Source organism: Grampus griseus, assembly GCF_964374135.1.
Source record: "Grampus griseus genome assembly, chromosome: 3".
Taxonomy (NCBI): Eukaryota; Metazoa; Chordata; class Mammalia; order Artiodactyla; family Delphinidae; genus Grampus; species Grampus griseus.
Window position 1 is genome coordinate 69,566,312 of NC_139019.1, and position 13,502 is coordinate 69,579,813.

Here is a 13,502-nt window from a genome sequence, read left to right on the forward strand (position 1 = left end):
TTATTTCTCCATGTTGCAAAAACCATAATCTATAAATTCAGGGATTGTGAGAGCCTTGTTTGTAGAAAGAGAGAAGGCTGGACTTTAAAGATAGAAGAATGAAACACACTTAAAAAGAAGCCAAAATGAGAGTGTCCTAACAGTCTCTGGATCACAGCCTTTCATGATATGTGAGTATACTGCTGCCCTTCTGTTTTACAAGACGTTCCTCTATCTTTATGGTAAATTTCATAATTTTTTGTTATTGTTAGCCTACATCAAATTGATTTATGCTTTGTGCAAAGTCCTAAGAAATATATTGAGATTTTGTACTCACTAATTGGTTTAGGACATCTTAATAGCCTGAGGAAAGTGAGGGAAATAGAATGTATACAGGGAGAAGATATCAACAGGAAATTTTTATTTATTTATTTATTTTTAATTTTTATTTTTGGTTGCGTTGGGTCTTTGCTGCAGTGTGAGGGCTTCTTATTGCGGTGGCTTCTCTTGTCACAGAGCACGGGCTCTAGGCACGTAGGCTTCAGTAGTTGTGGCACACAGACTCAGTAGTTGTGGCACACAGGCTCAGTAGTTGTGGCACTCGGGCTCAGTAGTTGTGGCTCGCGGGCTTCAGAGCGCAGGCTCAGTAGTTGTGGCGCATGGGCTTAGTTGCTCTGCGGCATGTGGGATCTTCCCAGACCAGGGCTCAAACCCGTGTCCCCTGCATTGGCAGGCAGATTATTAACTACTGCACCACCAGGGAAGCCCCCAACAGGAAATTTTTATACATTTATCACAAGAACTAAAATACAAATGAAAAATTTCTACAGGATTTGGTGATATGAAATCCATTATAGAGGTTTATTATATTTGTGGATCAGATTCTTGCATCAATTAAAAGTCAGACCAGATGACCACCAAATTTTGTAATACCATTGCCAGTTTTTAATTTTAGAGTTAGCCAAGAAATTATGCCTATCTATCTATCCATCTCTCTATCTAATGTCATGATGTTTGGATACTAAGAAGTTCCTTTTTTTAGGGCCAAGAAATAATGACACACAGAAAGCAATGAGTACACCTAGTATCTCTAAAACCAGAACTCTTCAGAGAAGTAGCTTATTCCAGGAGTGGAGCAGAGAACATATAAAATGAACCTAGAATATTTTGTTGTGCCAGGAAGTGTCAAAAAATGATGGGTTATGTCACAAGAACAAAGAAGTCTATTTGAAGGGGCTTTTCCAGACCAGATCTGTGACAATTTGTTGACTAAAATCATTAAAAATAATAGTGAATTTAAAAACTATCGAATAAATAGGAAGTCATGAGTCCGTATTAATAATTTAAAAATAAAGAGATAAAAAGGAAGGCTTTTGCATAAGGTTGAATGTAAATTACCAACTCATACGTGTGGAAAGAGTGCTGAAGCTGGAAAATCAGCATTGTAACCATTATAGAAAAGATTGGTCAGGCAAAAATTATCAGTAGATGCTAAATCCAAAGGGGAATTTTAACAAGGAGCAAGATATTCACATGGCCTTATATTATGTCCCCACAGACTGATTATTAATGGTAAGGAAGAAAAGATAACAATTATACAGTGGAGAAATCAGTAACACTTCGACCAAGTGAATAAAATTACTATCACAATGAAAAATAAACGGCACCATGAATCTCCAGCTGTGATACTCTGAGATGGACACAACATTACATGGGGAGTCTTCTGGACAAGAATGAATAAACTGAATCTGAAGTTTCGTGAAGAAATTGTCAGATAAACCCAAGCTGAGAAATATTCTACTTTAAAAAGAAGGGAAATATCAATGTCATTAAAGGCAATGAAAGTCGGCAAAAATGCTACAGATTAAAGGAGACTAAAGAGACATGATAATTAAATGTATTATCTGACCTACGTCCTCTACTGGAGGGCAACATACTATCAAGGACATTATGGGATCAATTTTAAAAATTGGAAATTGGACGATATATTAAAGTACCGTATCAATGTTAAATTTACTGAAGTTGATCATTGCACCATAGAACGTGAGAGACTGTCCCTATTAGGAAATACACACTGAGGTATTTAGGGATAAAGAGCCATGTGGTGTATAACTTACCCTCAAATGGTTTCAAAAACAACTTTATTCATAGGGAGATGATAGATAGATAGATGGATAGATAGATATTGATAGAGCAAATAATAAAACAAATGTGGCAAATGTTCACTTACATGAATTCTGGGCAAAAATTTTATCAGTATTCTTTGAACTATTTCCATTCTTGCATTTTTTTTCCTGAAAGTCTGAAATTATTTCCAAATAAAAAATTTAATTTTTTAAAAGATCCATTCACAGACCAGAATGAGACCATGGAAAATGTCTAATCAAGTACATCTCAAACTGTTCTAAGAGATAGTAACAAGTGTTCCAAAAAATATAAGTTTCATATTAAACAAAGTTTAAAATGTTAGGTTAAAAAAATATATGAGATTCTTTACTGAAGGGTTTCTCTGAGCCTTCCGGAGATGTTGTTGATAGAGATTGTGAGCCCCCAGAAAAGGGCTTCAGCTTGAAGGACTTACAAATAGGTTTGGGCATTGAACGTTTTTGTCAATATTCATTTATTACCTTTTTTCTTCTTGTCTAGTCTCCATATTTTAAAAAGAATTGGGCCTAGCAGATGGTAAATGATTTCAGTTCTGCCCAAGGGAATAGCGCTTGTAAAATAAGAATCAAAGTATCTAACAGCTCTAGAGTGCTTACTATGTGTCAGTGCTTGGAATGTATTTTTCTTCATGCAGCCCCATAGAGTAGAAGCTACTATTACCTCCGTGTAACAGATACAGCTAAGGGAGGCCATGTGTCTTGCCCAAGGCACACAGCTAAGTCAGGAGGGAGACTTGAACCCAGGCTGCCTGGGTCTGAAGCTAGTAGGCCGAAGTTAGGGCCAAGTTAGGGCCAAAATCTAGAGTTTCACTCCCAATCCAGACCTCCCCCACTGGGAATAACTAAATAAATGGATCTAAATTATTCTCTATTTATAATAAATTTTAAGAGTCAAAGAGTTGAACAGCCTGCTAATTATTGTGTTCTGTTTATGTATCTTTCATTTTTATATTTTAAAAGAAAAGTAAATTCCTTGTGTTTCCTGATATCCACATATATGACAATCATCTCAATGAATATTAAAACACACAGTTTACCATAAACACTTTTAATTGCTGCATTGGTTGGGTATTGCAACAAATTTCTAATGTACAGTACTGGCCTCCCACTTCTAGGGACTCCAGAATATTATTATTGTTAAGTATTATTGTTAAGTATATTGCCGAGTGCTTTGCACACTTTTCAATCAGTTGTTCCTTAATATGGGACTGCAGATTGTGACATCTTCTGCATAGGCCATAGATGAAAAGGGTTTCAAAGTGTCAGGTGTTAAGTCTAGTGGAATTTTGTCTGAGTTGCAGGACCATGTTTTCAGGTGGTACAATTCACAATCCCTGTCAAAGGCCTGCTCCAAGAATCCTGGCCAGTGAAGCCAAGATCAGTTCAAAGTTGTTGATAGACCTAGAGAAGAAAGCTGCTGAATCATGTCTATGTGCAGAGAGAGACTGTGTCTAAAAGCATTTAGAAACTGATTAGTTTCTGAAGGTAGTTGCACCTTGGCCTAATTTTCTTTCCACTAGTAATTTTCAAGTATCTTCACTATAGGCCAGTCTTCTAATTTCCACTTTAAAGGAAGTTCTAAGCAGCTCCTTACTTTGATATGTGTTTCAATAACATTGCATGAGAAGAACAAGGATCTGTTACTTAATAATGAAGAATTATGGTACAGAGGGCAGTGCTTGTCTTAGTGACCACTGATGTAGAAACTGACAGCTTTCAGGCTGCAGTCTCCTCCGTCCAACTTGGCTGATAACTGCTCCAACTAAATGACAGTTTGCAAGCGTGCAAAGCCACTAGACATGCACAGCTAACTGAGTGTCTACAAGAACATTGTTGTAGATCTCAGTTACTGTTTATGTTACTAGTTTATCAGTCAAAACCTACCAAGAGCAGAGCCAGTGGAAAAGCCAGTTGAACTGGTGAATTCAGATATCAGCTGTCTGTTCATAAAGAAAAAAATAATGTGTGGACGTCCCCATAAAGTCTAAATTGTAAAACCCTGACACAATTGATTAAAATTACAACCGTTTCCAGTGATTAGATCAGGTCCTAGAAAAGGGGATTAAAACCAATATCTAATCCTGGGAAACACTTTGTGTGTCTCTCCAGCCCACCTGTCCAGCCTCATTTTCAACTACACTGAGCCCTGTAGGTTCTCACCTTCGTCACTTTACCAAAGCATAATGCCCTCCCATGCTCTGTTCTCTCTTCTCCTTCTCCCTCTCACACTACCTGCTTCCCCAACATCCTGACAATTTTCCACCCGCTTTTTTTAAAACTTACCCAGGCATTACCCTCTGTCCAAGCTCCCGAACCTTTAACTTCTACCCCACAATCATAGGCTGTTATTCTCTCTCCAATATTCTTTCTCTTCCTTTCATTTTTATATTATTATATGCATCCATATTTTATGGATTTATAATGATTCGTTTATAAGGATATCTCATCCATTAAACTGTGGGCCCCTGGAAAGTGGGGACAGACTATATCTTAGTCTTGCTTTTCTCTAAAGGCCTAATAGAGTACTGATGCATGCTAGGACAGCAGTAAATGAAAAAATGATCTGTTGAACTTTAACTAGGTCCATCCATGACACTTACCGGCTAACTCATTTTTTAAAAGCATGTTAAGATATTTATGAATAGCATACATTATTTTTTATAAAATTATGTAATTTTAAAACTTTGAACAGTATCAAAAAGGTCAAAAAGAACTCAGCTGACCAGTTATCCTGAGATGACTAGATATATACACATCTATAGATATTTATAGGCATAGGTATACAATTTTATAGAAATGGTATGAATTTACTCAGTCTCTTATGCAGTCTGACTTTTTTAACTCAATTGTATTCCAGACACTTTTCTGTGTCGATAAATAAAATCTAACTCTCATTCTAGCAGCAGGAGAGTAGTTCATAATATGGATATAATTTACTTTAACCTATTGATGGACATTTAGACTGTACTCAGTTTTTCATTGTTGCAAACATTGGCACAGCGATTTTTGCTAGCAAAGTATATGTTACAGTTATTAGGGAGGCAGAGCATCTTTTCATAGATTTATTGGTCATTTGTATTTTCTCTTTTGTAATTTACTCTTATAGCCTGTTCTAGTATTTTGACAAGTATTTCACAAGTAATTGTACATTATTTTAACATCAAAAAATAACAAATGTTGGAATTTCAGGTATGGAGTCAAGAGAAGGAGAAAGACTTTTTTGAAGAATCTACCTTTAAGTGTCCATCAGATCATAGACCTTCATAGGCCTTTGCCAGGAATAATAACACTGTGTCAGATGTCCAAATTGTAGAGACGGTAGTTCTCCTTAGGTTGTATTTCATTGTGAGACAAGTAGTTTAGAAAATCAGGGTATTTGTCTATTTAAATGTTGTACCTTTTCTTCAAAGTAATCCCTCACAATGTTCATTGAAAATACTTATGACTAATTTACTAACCTCAGACATTTTATTTATGGTTTACATGTCACTGTGCTATCTGTTTTTCCCACAGGTATTTAAAATACATATATTAAAATAAACTTTACATATTCAAAACTCAATTTAAAAACCAGTTTATTTTCTGAAGTTTTCTATGGCCTTTAACTGGAATATTTGACACAATGTATTTCCCAAACCCTGCTCTATCTTTCTGAAGGCTTTAATCCTACAAGACGATATAAGATAGTTCCCAGCAGGGATCTAAATGCACACCTGTATATCCCTTTGGTGCCACAATTCACAGTGGCTTTGTTGATCTCAAAGGTACTAAAATAAATTTCATTTTCATGCTGTAAACACCATTATGCTAAGCTATTGAAAGATTAGTAGGTGAGAGTCTGGGTAATGTTGTTTCTAAGCAAAAATGGAAAAGCAAAGTTTGAGGATCGATTTTTGTCAGATATGTGAACACCCTTTCTATAGAATTCAGCTCCTGTTTTGACAGCTTATTGAATACTCTCCCAACTTTTCCTGCCTGGTAATGTCTCCCATTAATTAATACCCATTCTCTGTTCACAGTTTTGATAGAACAGCAGTAGTTGTTAATGCAATACTCATAATCACAATTGTTCAGGTATGTTTTTTTGTCTGTATTATGTATAAGCCTCAAATTTTAAATGTTGCCCAAAGAGAAAAGTGAGGTAGAATTTTTAGAAATAAAATTAAGTTTTGTAATAGGAATAAGAATTCTGTGTTGCATTTCACTTTTTTTCCCTTTCTTTATTGTAGTATCAAACTCTGCAAAATATCTTTTCTTTCTTCTTTTTTTTAATATGAATAAGGCTACAAGAATACAATTTAAAAACTTTTAAAATTTATTTAGAAAACAATATTTTTTACTTGGTGGAACTGGGGAGCAACTTTTCACTACAACAATATAAATAATGTTCATCAAAAGAGGTCAAATATTCCAATATAATTTTGACCTTGGAGTGCAAAGTAATTTAATGATGTTACCTTTTGAAATTTTTTTTTTTTTTTTTTTGCGGTATGCGGGCCTCTCACTGTTGTGGCCTCTCCCGTTGTGGAGCACAGGCTCTGGACACGCAGGCTCAGTGGCCGTGGCTCACGGGTCTAGCCGCTCTGCGGCATGTGGGATCTTCCCGGACCGGGGCACGAACCCGTGTCCCCTGCATCGGCAGGCGGACTCTCAACCACTGCGCCACCAGGGAAGCCCCTTTCGAAATTTTTAAAGCTTGCAAGGCTTTGGTACAATGTTCCTCCAAATGTATGTTCTTACAGAGAAAATATATATGTATTCTTATGACATATGCATTTATGTAGATGCGTGTGTATATATGTAATATTTAATGTATTTTTATACATATACACACATATGGAGACAGAGAGAGAGAAAAGAGAGAGAGAACCAATTTGTACCCCCTGCTAGCAATGTACAAACTGAATTCTGAATTTCGTAGAACCATTGCAAGCATCGGGGGCATAAATTTTTTCCCCTTGCTTACATGACTGGGAAAAAAATAAAGGAAAGTATCTAACTCTTAATTTATATTTATGTGGTTATCAGATAGATTGATGATTTTCCCCATATATTTATAGACTACAGTTGATATTTAACTTTAATATAATTGATTATACAGTAGACCAACAAGAAAAGATATGAAAAATGAAATACAAGAGTTTTTTTATAAAGTATGATTGAAATTGCAATTAAAATTACTGAAGTCTGTTAGCCTTGTCCATAAAGAAAATAAAAACTATCTCTATCCATGAATCAGTTTGGGGGATAATAAAAGGAAAATCATTTTCAAAGCAACTGGCTAAAAACAAGTTTTTCCTGGTTACTTGGGCAACTTGAGCTGCTTTGCTCCTAAAATCCATTTTGTTATCATATTAGGACTGAGGAAATTTTTTCCTTTTTCTATCAAGTGTTACTAAGAGAGAAAAAAATTAAGAGTTCATACAAAGAAACAATGACTTAAGTGTTTTTTTTTAAGAAAGCAATAAAAGACTTTGGTTTTATTGATTACAGATTATTAAAGAAGAGAAAATATGAAAACTTCTGCAGAGATTTGTAAGTTATTTAAACATAGTCTTTAGTTCCATGTCATGATCAGTTTAGGAAACTAGATGAAAATGGGGAAAACGGGAGTGGAAACACTGAATAAAAAGAAGACAGAGGGCTTCCCTGGTGGCACATTGGTTAAGAATCTGCCTGCCAACGCAGGGGACACGGGTTCGATCCCTGGCCCAGGAAGATCCCATATGCCACGGAGCAACTAAGCCCGTGCACCACAACTACTGAGCCTGTGCTCAAGAGCCCGTATTCTGCAATGAGAGAAGCCACAACAATGAGAAGCCTGTGCACCACAACATAGAGTAGCCCCCGCTCACCACGACTAGAGAAAGCCCGTGCGCAGCAACGAAGAACCAACACAGCCGAAATAAAAAAAGCAAATAAATAAATAAATTTATTTAAAAAAAAAAAGAAGATAGAAGGAAAAGAGAGAGTCTGATAGGCAAGAAAAAGAGGGATAGCCACAGAACAAGAGATACACATATAAACAAAGAGCCATAAAGTAAGGAAAGAAGAAAGACAGACATGCGGTTAAAGACCCTGAGGGAGGTGTTAGTTTAAGGAAAAGAAAGCCACTTTGCTCACACTTCGGAGTGTGTGGGGACCTGGACCTCTGATTCTGAGCTTTTGTGATCACTGCTTTCAAACACTGACTCAGGGGCAGAAACCAATGAACTGATGAACACTCTAAACGTCAGATCGGAACTGGGTCTCCATCACTGACCTTGAACGGTTGGGAGAAAGAAGAGTGCAGTCCCTGAAATAGCATCAAATTCAACTTGGGTTTACTATGGAAGATCCAGCCTAAACAATTTCCTAAGGACTGTGATCAACCCACCCAACACAGTTATCTGCACAAGTAGCTCCTGGACAAGTGTTGTCTAATTTCACTAATACAAGGAGAAATTACTTTTCCGTCAGATTGAAACAATAGTGAAGCCCAGCATCATTTGCTCTTTTTATTTTTGATTACTTTTTACACTACCTATGTTTTTACATGACTTTTCCATGGGAAACCACCGGGGAGGCCTCATTTCCACTGCACTGGTATGGTGTGCCATTCTTGGCAGGGAACTGTAGGTGTTGCTGAAGCTACATAGCTGAAAAGGCTAAGCCAGGCCTCCAATTCTTTGGCTTATTACAGTTCTAAGTTCTATTTTAGCCCCATCCTCTTCCTCCCACTCAAATTCTGTACCCTAGCATGTGTTTGGATATGCTGTATCCTCCAGCTCTTCACACTAAATATACTCTTAGAAACCACGAGCGCAACTTGCAGATGAGTCACTCTCTCTGGAAGCCTCAGCTCTGTGGTGGACAGCTCATAAATTGGAATAGATGCAGTTGGACAGGGGGAGTAGAGACAACAGTCGCTGGTACATCGTGTTCTGCAAAGAAAGCCAAGAGGGTGGAGGTGGGTGGTTTCAGAGTAAATTGAAGCAAATTCTCATATCATACTTTAAAGAGAAGTTGGTTGGTTAAAGAGCCTAATATTCTAAAGATAATGCTCAAAAGGTTAGAATTTGTGTTTATCACTTGTTTTGGGGTCAAGCACTTTTTTTCTTCTTCTTCTTCTTCCTTTTTTTTTTTTTTTTTTTTGTGTTATCCTTTGACCAGTGCTCAGAGCATAATTTGTTTCCAGTCTTTTTTGTTCTATGAGTGAAAAGGTCAACGCCCTTTGACATGGCATGAGCTGTTCAGTGCACCAGGGGAAACATCACCAGCAGTGCTGGGCTTAAAACAACTTCAGGGCAGCCAGTCAAACACAGGAAGTGTTGTTCAAACCCCCGGAGAATACTGGCTTTGTTTATTAGCCAACTTACATCTTGTTGAATTGCTAAGTGCCTCTATCTTGAATGAGCAGATATATCAGAGACTCCAAACCCATATGAGGTATTTGTAGGCATGATATAACAACATCATTCTCCTAAAGTGTCCCCTACAGGAATCTAAATACAGAGTGGCTATTTTCTTAAATGGGAAAAGTTCCATCTCAGGTCCCCATAGTCCAATACATGCTAAATGATTCTGCAAATGAACAAACACTACTTTGATGAGACAGTAAATTTAGTGGGAGAAATAATCAACCAGAAATGCAGAAAAAGAAATGTGGGTTTCTTTTATAAACAGTCTAATCAGGAAATGAATTACACATTCAATCTTATACTCACAAGATTTTTATTTTATTAATTTAGCCCAGGAAACACTGACCTGTTCAACATTTTTATTTACGTAGTATGTGTAAATCTCTAAGTGTTCAATGATTTATTAACTGTTACTTTACAGGTACAAGATAATATTTTAACTCCATTCCACAGATTAATTGAGAAAGAAAGGTTAAATGTTTTGCCTAAGGTCACTCAACAAATCTAAACCAGAGACACATTTAGCTCATTGAACTACTGACTTTCTGTCTTATGTTTTAAATCAGTGAATTATTTTGCTTCTAAATGTACCGAAAGAGATTCAAGGCTCCACGGCAAAATCACATTATGCAGCAGTCCTCCGTTTGGAAATAGAAGAAATTTGGTTAAAACGCACACCAACCTTTTTCTATAGTATCGAAGGCAATATTAAAGAGGAAAAAATGTAGCCCAAAGAAGGAAACGTCCTAAGTAGGTGCTAAATGGCTTGGCCATGCAAAGAGCCAACTCTTTCCTTTCAGACCAAGAATCAAGATACTTGGGCCCTGGTCCCAGCTCTGCTCTGCCATATACCTAGCTGGATGGTCCTTAATCTCTCTGAGTCTCTTTTCCTCAACTGTAAAATGGATATAAAAAGACCTGCTGGGTCTTCTCTGGTGGCACAGTGGTTAAGAATCTGTCTGCCAATGCAAGGGACATGGGTTCGAGCCCTTGTCCAGGAAGATTCCACATGCCGTGGAGCAACTAAGCCCATGCACCACAACTACTGAGCTTGTGCTCTAGAGCCCATGAGCCACAACTACTGAGCCAGAATGCCACAACTACTGAAGCCCACGTGCCTAGAGCCCATGCTCCGCAACAAGAAAAGCCACCGCAATGAGAAGCCCGTGCAGTGCAATGAAGAGTAGCCCCCACTTGCTGCAACTAGAGAAAGCCCACACGCAGAAATGAAGACCCAATGCAGCCAAAAATAAATAAATAAAATTTATTTAAAAAAAACAAAAAAGACCTTCCTTCCCCTGAGCAAAGTCATGAGTTTCAAATAAAAGTATGGACATGAAAGAGTAATTTAACAATATTGTAAGTTGTCAAGTGCTATGCAAATTCCATTAGTGACTGTGGTAGTACTACTATTGTTGTGTTAGAAAGGAAATGACAGGAAGTCCATTAATAAAATAGATGTCATAAATTATGCCACAAGCCTCACTGAAAATCCAATGAAAATCATGGACTCACTTCAACCAAATTCACAGTCAGAAATATACTCCAAATTTTAACTATAATTTTCAAGAGATTTATAGATCATCTGACACACATGTGTTCATAGACCTCACATTAAGAACACTTGTTGTAGAGGAAGACGAGAAATAACAGATTATCTGGAAAGCAAGGTGGCATGGGAATCAAATAGCAAAGTAGACATATCAATGACCTCAACAATCTCGTGGTATAAAGCTGTAAGAAGATGGTTTAGGGTCATTTCCCACTGAGATGTTGGGCCATCTTTTATAGTGGAATTGCAGGTTGGTACTTTTGCTTATAATAGTGAACATATGTGAGGGTGCGTGCGTGCTCACACACACACACACACACACACACACACACACACACACACACCCTTCCACTTTATAAGAAGTCACCGTGGAACACTGTGTTCATCCTAGTGTTAACTTTCTGTACTTTGAGATTTACTGGGTTTTTGTAGCCCACATAAAATTTCTAACTGTGTGTTCTATTATATAATGCAAGACTTAGTTATATTCTTTTCAGCACTCACCTCTGCAAAATTCTCAACTGGGAAAATAAAGTATGAAGCTCAAAGAGGGAGTTGGAGAGGTGGAATTAATAAGTAAGGCCAGACACCTCTGACTCCACTATGTTTCCCTGAGTGTTAGAAATAGCAATCTATTTTAGGAATCATAAATTTACTCTATTATATGTAATTCTGACTAGGGAACTTTCTTTTGAGTACAAGCTATGAGAACTTCAGCAAAACCTCTTGGGGATCTATAATACAATGTTTTATATGATGCTTAGAACTGTTCAAAGATAACAAACATGTTATTCTACTAAACTGGAAAATCAACATCGTGTGGCATGTACTATAAAATATTTTATGGAAAGCAAATACATTATATAACGTTATGACCTCAGTAAGTTTGATAATCTGCGTGACTATTTCATTTGATATTTAATGTGTGCTCTGAAAATTCAGTTCGTCATTGTTTTACTCTATCACATAAGGCTTTCAACATAAAATTTAAGATGTAGCAATAATAACAATTTTCTGTAACATACAATATATGTCTTTAGATAAGCATCTTTTGAATGAAGCAAGTCTCACTTCTTTATTAACAAATATTGCAGGGAATATTAGCTAGCAATTTCAAAAGTATTTTTCTGGAAACATTAGTAAATCTTTTGCTAAACTTTAGCACTAAAATAATCCAAGTTCATTTTAAACAGCATCATTTGAGTACAATTATAAATATACATGGTTGCAATATTTATATGGGATGGGAGTAAAGTAATGTTTTTTGAGAGCACTGATTTGCACTGATTACTTCTGGATGGCAAGTTACACAATCAATATCATAATGTTGGTATTAATTTGTACCTATATTGCCAGAACAGAAAACAAGAAGGTAGTTGTTTCAGCAACCTCAGTTATTACATACTCATTTGGAGCAATCTAGAGAAAGGATGTGTTGTTCTGAGAATCTCCAATCATAACCTAAGGTGTGGGGCAAGTAATGAGGAAAATTATGTTGCATCCATACAACTATGGTATAAGATCTAACTCCATCCTATTTAGTCAATTGATTTGTTCATCCATCTAGCTATTTATTCATTCTCTTAATCCACAAGACACTGTGCAAGGCTCTGGCAATATGGAGATGAATCAGACATGGCTCCTCAAAGAACCTGAGGTTATTATGAGAGGAAGGCACTAAACGTTGGGATAGGTTGAATAATAACTTTTAATAATAATTGCTCTTGATAGAAAGGGTACATGTTCACTCTACCTAGGGAAAGGAAAAATGAGAAGAAAGTGTTGAAAAAAGCAGGGTGTGAAGCACACCTTGAAGGATATGTAAGTATTCTCTATATGAGACAATTAATGTTTTCATTTTTAAGCCATTTTTTAGTTGGATATTCTGTTACTTGCAGCCCAAAATCTCCTGATACAGGTTTTAAGTAGTTCTATTATAAAATTACTCTTTTTATGGGTCAAAACCAGTCCAAAATCAGCAATCTCATATACTTCAACATTAGAACTAATGTGAGGAGATCGGGGTTTTAAGCAAGGGATTAACATGGTCATGATTTACAGTTTAGAATGCTCATATTAACAGCAGAAAATAGGATGGATTTATTGGGATCTGAAACAGTAAGCAAGGAGGTCAGTTAAAAGACTATTATCATAGCGGAGTTGAGTGCTAACGGGGTACTAAATTAAGGCAAGAGCTCTAAGGATGACATGGTGTGAGAGTACAGGTGAAAGAGATAGTAAAGAGATAGAATTAACAGGTTTGGTAATTTAATGGAATTAAGATGCAAGAAAGAAAAGGATACCCCTCTAGGAAGATTTTCTGGCTCAAGTAGATAATTAAACTGTTTAGTGTAATTGATTCTAACTCTGTTCTCATTTCTGTACCTTGACTCGGGATGCCTATTG